The 6,848-nt window shown below is 38.9% G+C and overlaps 1 protein-coding gene across 9 annotated transcripts in view; it reads right to left on the reverse strand.

Annotated features, from left to right (window-relative positions):
- LOC107548911 (netrin-G1-like) overlaps positions 1-4,707 on the reverse strand; it is a 95,491-nt gene extending 90,784 nt beyond the window's left edge. For 8 of the 9 annotated variants that reach the window (XM_016229785.1, XM_016229783.1, XM_016229780.1 and 5 more), the window contains exon 1: positions 2,088-2,752. The gene's annotated coding sequence lies outside the window, so the exon portion shown is untranslated. Of the gene's footprint in view, positions 1-2,087; positions 2,753-4,566 lie in introns of those variants that run through there. The other variant, XM_016229778.1, reaches the window with a different exon arrangement.
- Between the last annotated feature and the right edge of the window lie 2,141 nt (positions 4,708-6,848).

Below are 6,848 nucleotides of genomic sequence, written 5' to 3' on the forward strand. Positions count from 1 at the left end.
ATAATTTTTCCTGTCGCCACATTTCTCTCTCTGTCATTCATGTCTCAGCCTGTGATAGAGAGGGAGGTGCAGCGCTCGATGAGATCTGCGCTCTCGGGATTTCAGCGCCCGCCTGCACGGGATCAGTGATTCTACCATAAACAGCCTGCCAATATGACAGGTCTCATAAATAAACATTGAGTGCAGCAGGGAGTGAGTATGTTTTCCCTAAAAATGACAGCCAAACACATACACCCACAGAGTCTGATGATCTCTGCTCTAATCCAGACTTATCCACAGCATAACCATCCACTCCTCCGTGTCACCTCTTCTAATATTCAGGTGCGAGAACTTTCTTTCATCGTAATGTGTGGCAATTGCAAGCAGAAGGCTTGATGATGGCTGCATGTGACTCAGCCTGTCAGTAGAAGGCAAAATCAAAGCGCAGGTTTGTCTACACTCCATGAGTGCTACTGAACCTGGCAGACCTCCTATCCCATAATGCAATCTGATTGTCTGCAGTAGACAGGTCCCTGGCCTCGGAAGAAAGGGATCTCCCTTAGCGCAGCTGCTAAGCCGGGCTTGACTTCTCCCTCGCTTGCTCTTCATTCTCTCTTTCTTTCTCTCTCCTCGGCATGTTCTGTCACTTTCTGTTCATGTGTGAAGGCACAGTCCGCTTGACAGGGCGACTCTCGACTCTAGCAATGCCATTTGTGTCGTGCAGCTTAGCTTCAGGGGTTTGTTTCTCAATCTCCGCTCACAAAAGCCCCTATAAGGCTTGTGTTGTCACAGACCTTCTCCCCTATAATCCCCCCTCCACTCAAGACATCACCCTCCACTGCCAAGCGCACACTTTGCTGCGACATCGGAACATGTTATGCATTATTAAATATACTTTTCCTAAAAGGCTGCTGTGGCATTCAGTTTTGGTCGCGATATGTCAGACTGCTCAAAATATCCCACTGGAGAACGAAGCTTGAAATCATTATCTTGGGATGTTAAGAATAATTTTGCACTGAACAGAAAGCTCACAGCTCAAGTGCATGGTATTATTTTTTTCTTTTCCGGCTACTTTCATGATTGCTGCTGCTAAATCTCAGATATAATGTCATAAACCTCTGATGATGATTGATACTTACAATTTCCCACTCACCATATGAATATTTTGTGAGAAACATGACTCAAACAAAACCTCTACCCTATGGTAATGACAAATTGCACTGATTATTCTAAAAAAATCATGCAAGAATATTCTGGTATCTTTCTATCTATCATCTGTAGAAATTTTCATGAACAAAAACATTTTAGATTATGAATGTATAAAGGCTGTAAATGTATAAAAGCTGCATGCATATATAAATATATAGAAATTAGACTAAACTTCACTTAAGTATTTCATGTCAACTTGTTCAGATCAAATCTGTTTAATATAATCCCCCAAAAAACTGAATCGCACACACACTCTGTCAGAAAAAACGTTATGAGGAAACAAAGGAATACAAAAACCAACCAAAGACTATAATTATTAATTCAGTTTGATGTTTGAAGTAAACTTGCATGCAAAATAAACCAGAAATTGACATTACACTAATCGTACCCCAGCAGCACTTGTTAAACACTATTCAATCAGTACTGTGTAAATTAATTCTTAGAGAGTTTGTTTAAAATTTCTATTCAACAAAATGGCCTACTTTGATGGATTAAAACAAATTAAAGCATATCAGGTAAGAGTTAATCGTGCGTGAAAGCAACCTGGACATAGAAAGATAATAAAACGCATTATTGCCGCAAGGGGGCGCTTCCATTCACATTCTCTCATAGGAAAGTCCACTCTCCAAGGTGCTGAAATCGTATTGGGTTCGCATACATTTTCTACTTGCATATCACAAATACGTTTTGCAGGTATTTTTTTCCAGGTGTCGGTATCCTATTAAAGAGGCTCAGTACTAGGCAATAAACCACACAGCATTCCGAATGAATTTGGCTGAAGAAAGTTATAGCTGCACCGAAATCATACAACTAGATCCCATAAGTAAATTATTAACTAACGTATGGCGCACACATTCACACAAACCAACCTAAACTTAAAAAGGAAACGGAATACTCACGTTAATGAGCTTCACTCTCGATGTGAAGGGTCCCGCGGAGGGCTGGGTGTTCAACAAGTTCATGAATGACCATAGAGGATCCTCTTAAAGACGGTGTGTTAATCTTAATGTGATGAGTTCGGGGAAAAAACGGAATCCCCACACCACCTCCACCCGAACTAAACGGGCTGACTAAACACAGCGATTGAAAGGTGTCTCGCGACACGTCAATCTTTTCTTAAGTCGCGTGCCACATATAGTGCGAGACGTTACCGAAGCGGAAATTTCTGAGGTAAACTTTAAAGGAAATGTTTTCAGTGGCACCAAACTGAGCATAAATTCAACCTCTGCGTGTGTCCCAAACAGTGTAAACTCATAAATTCCACAATTTCTCCTTCTTCATCGTGTTTTCTTTTGTGAGTCTCATAACAATCGCCTCAGAGCCAGTAACGTTAACCGTCCTCACTCAACTTTAAATAGCCACGGGTCCGTTCTTCCTGACTGCTTTTTTCAAACGCCCTATATAAAAAAAAAACAAGAGACTCCCTTCTTGTTTGCAGGGATAACGACAAACAGTCCTTTTAGCAATATTTTCACTATTTCCTCGACGTTTTAGACGTGAGCGAGATACGAATCTCACCAATTAGACCCGCGCGAGCCGATAATATCCTCACGCGCATATACAGCGAGTGTTCGGCGGGAAATGATGGCTGGGGAAGATTACGCACTTGGACGCTCCACACACTCTCTCTGCTTTTACACATCCACTCATCCTCTCCCTCTCTCTCTCTTCCAGCAGTTTAAAACTCAGTTGGGACTTCAGCAAAGACACAAACGGGACATAAAACAGTCCTCCTTTTTGTATTCAAACAAATGGTGAGGGAGATGGTTTATATATTACATATTTCTCTCTGATGTAAGGATCTCTTCACTGTAAATACTAAGTAGGATATGCCATCCACAGGGTCCTAAAGGTAGTATTTACTTAAGAATTATTATGTTGGAGCTTCTATTTATGGTGATTGTGTACATAATTCATTATCTAGATTCAGCAAGAACATCATGCTGATATATGGGCTAAATTGCCTGCTGTATAATTTCACATGTTTCCTTAATACAATGAACTATAGCAATAAACTAAAATGATCCATATTAATATAACTAATAATATTAGAAAATAATATTAAATTAATTTACTTAAATTACTATATTTACTTTACAAATAAAAAGGTTCATGTTTAAAATAAAAGTAAAAAAAATAAATAAACCAAGAAACAAATCAAATCATTTAACACAAATCAAAACATCACACAGATCAGAAATAAACGTAATTTTTAAAATGACCTTTATAGCTGTACTGAGTGGAGCATGGCTTGGAAATGTTATGGATTTTAGCTATCAAAGCGACCGGGGTATATCTGCAAAACAGAATAAAGTCCAAAAATAAGTCACTTGAATTAACTGTTAGAAACAATAAAGCAAAGCCATCACTGTTTGGAGAAGCTAAAGCGGGGTGCCCAAGCGCGGTCCTGGAGGGCCGGTGTCCTGCAGAGTTTAGCTCCAACCCCAAAATTAAACACACCTGAACCAGCTAATCAAGCTCTTACTAGACATACTAGAAACTTTGTAGCAGGTGTGTTGAGGCAAGTTGGAGCTAAACTCTGCAAGACACCGGCCCTCCAGGACCGAGTTTGGGCACCCCTGAGCTAAAGTAACTGATGCATTGCAAAAACACAGATTATCTGCAGAATGATGTTCCAGCCTATAAACAGGTGTAAAAAGATAGATAAAACAGGTGTTTTTTTTTCAAGCAACACCTTAATTTCCACCAGTAGCCAAGTCCATGCACCCTATCAGTATGCAATTAATTAATGACACTTAAAATATGCACTGCATAATATATATGAATATACCAATACCATAAAGTGTGAATACTTCCTAAACTACTGTTGCAGCTCAACTGGTCCATTAGTGAGCATTGAGGGCTACATATAAAGTAACAGCTAGTGACAATCATTCATCTCATAAAGAGGCAATGAGTTCAAGCTCTGCTCATTTATGTAGTTGCTGTCAGAAAGCCTTTTATGAAGAACCAATAAACTAGAATATTGTCAGTGCGTGACATCCTACACACAAACTGATTGTGCGTTTTCTTTCAAGCATACTAGTGTTTAAAGTAAAGAAACAGTAATTTAGCATCTTACAAAAAGAGTTTTACACCAGCAAGGTCCACTGCCAAAGCCATAAACAAAAAGAGACACAAGTGCGCAAAAGCGCATGGTAGACTTTACGCACTGCAGGCGAAAGAGAATAAACCATCCATTTAGAAAAAAAAAATACATTGGCGTATTTAGATTAGCGTATTAATTGAGTTATATTCAAATAATGCTTCTAGAAAGCCGGTAAGACTATTAAAACACCTAACGCACATCAAAAGTTTGGGCGAGACGCACCCATTAACCACGCATGCATTGAGATATAAAGTCCTCATTGATCTCACCTTCACTCCAAAGCTTCACTCCAAAGCGTCAATCCGAACGGTGCGATGAGATCTCATATTGCACACCGATATTTGACGGGTTTCAATCGGGACATCTTGGAGACGCGCAGGTGCGGAGCTGAACTCAGAGGCGACCACTCCTATCCTCGGCTCCGGGAGAATGATGGTCTAATCGAAGGCACAAATGGCACTTCAGCGAGTCAAACAACTCAGCAAACAAATGCGACGGCCGGGAAACACTTTTCCGGCTTAGTGTTAGGTTTTGGCGAAGCCTTATTTCTTTGGGGTGGATGTGTCAGATGAGATGCCTTGGGAAAGTGGGATTATATTCAACATGTGGCGAATGGTCGTGGGTGCGACTTGATTAAAAAAAAATTACATATATTAAACGTAGTGATAATACTATCAACTATATCATAGCATCACGAAAAAAATGCATTAAGCACAAGTTGCTTATTTCTATACACATAGAAAATAGTCAAAAGTTATTTGAGCTTTTTTAATATAAAAGAATAAAAAAATATATAAGCTCTTTTTTGTTTGTTTTTGCATTTCATAACTGCACATTCAGAAATGGAAGAAGGTTGTATGTCCTAAAATAGTTGTCCTCAAGCAACTAAAAAATTAATAAATAAATAAAAAGTCCCCCCCCCCTCCCCCCAAAAAATGACTTCACTTTGAAAAAATTAATGACTGGTGACTTCAAAACCACCATGCTTCATTGCATGTGTGAAATTAGCATGTGGACATTATTTATTTCTGTGACTTGTCTCTGATTCGCACCTGCACATCTAAATTAGTGATGGAGAAGGAAGATACATTTTCTGTCACGGACCATTTAACCTAAAAGTGGCCAGTCATTAGTTCAGACAGGAAGGTCAAGGCGCTGATATGAAAACCTAAATGCTGCTTGTCTACATAAAAGAAAATTGAAGATGACTGCATAGACTACTGAATAATTCATGTGAACAACATGAACTATAAACCCGCTTTCGGGGTGACCAAAAATCAGTTTAGCTTATCGTCATCATGTAAGTCAATCAAATACGGCCATTGTTACAATCAGATGATGTATATCACCAACTGTTGTGCACCCCCTAAACATACACTTTAAAAATCAATAGATATCCTTCCTTCACAGACGGGGCACATCCGTTGAATGTGTTTACCATTTCATATTCCGCACAGCCATGCATCTTAAAATCTATCGTAAAGTTCAATAGCTCGCTGGCGCTGCAGTTGGCATGGACAGACAATCACATGACTGCATCAGCCAGTAGGAGATGCAGCCTGTGTTTCCTTCAGTGCTGTCATACCTTTCAGTTATCTGAGAATTGATGACTGCCTCTCATGTGGCTCATCACTGTCTCTCACATCTGAGAAGAGTATTGGGTTTCATCTGTTCCGTCCAGCGCATATCTGTCACATGGTAAGAAATATGAAGAGAGATCACTATGAAGTGAGATGTTTCCACAGATGGTTTAACCCTTGTATAGACAATAACATGTCAAAATCCAGTCTAATTCTTCTTCTGATTTTCCAATATGATGCGAATACTTTGATTTATTGTGATTTTTACCATGGCTGTTGGATAACTCATAAAACTACAGACATCTGGAAAAGTCAACCCTTCAAAACAGATTTCAAAAGAAAAATTTCTTTGACAGGACATCTGTGACCTCTTATGACCATGTTTAAATCTTTATGTAGATCTTATTAGGCCAAATTAAGCTAAACCATAAAGTAATAGTTCACCCAAAAAAGAAAATGTTCTCACCCTCAGGTCATCCAAGACGAGCTTTTTTGTTAATTGGAACAGATTTAAAGAATTTTTGTATTATATCACGCTCATAAATGGATCCTCTGCAGTGAATGGGTGCCGTCAAAATGAGTCCAAATAGTTGATAAATCATCACAATAATCTACAAGTAGCCTAATCCACACAAATACCATCAATGCATCAGTTAACATCTTATGAAGCAAAAAGCTGTTTGCGTGCTTCAAATCCATCAAGACTTCAAATTGTTGCTTCCACCTATAATATCGTCCAATTCCATCTGTAACATTGCTTTTTCCAGTAAAAAAGTTGTCTTATCAAAGCCAGGAGAGAAATATGCACAAATCAGGCACGTTTACAAGCAAAAACAGTTCTAAACAAATATTTCAGTGGATTTTGACAACAGGGGATGGACCTTTTCACTGGAGGAAGTGTTATTATGGTTTGGTATTTTGATCAGAATGCAACAATTTAAAGTTTAAACGTTTAAATGATGGACTTATTT

Source organism: Sinocyclocheilus grahami, unplaced genomic scaffold (genome assembly GCF_001515645.1).
Source record: "Sinocyclocheilus grahami isolate Dianchi unplaced genomic scaffold, SAMN03320097.WGS_v1.1 scaffold357.1, whole genome shotgun sequence".
In the NCBI taxonomy this organism is placed as follows: Eukaryota; Metazoa; Chordata; class Actinopteri; order Cypriniformes; family Cyprinidae; genus Sinocyclocheilus; species Sinocyclocheilus grahami.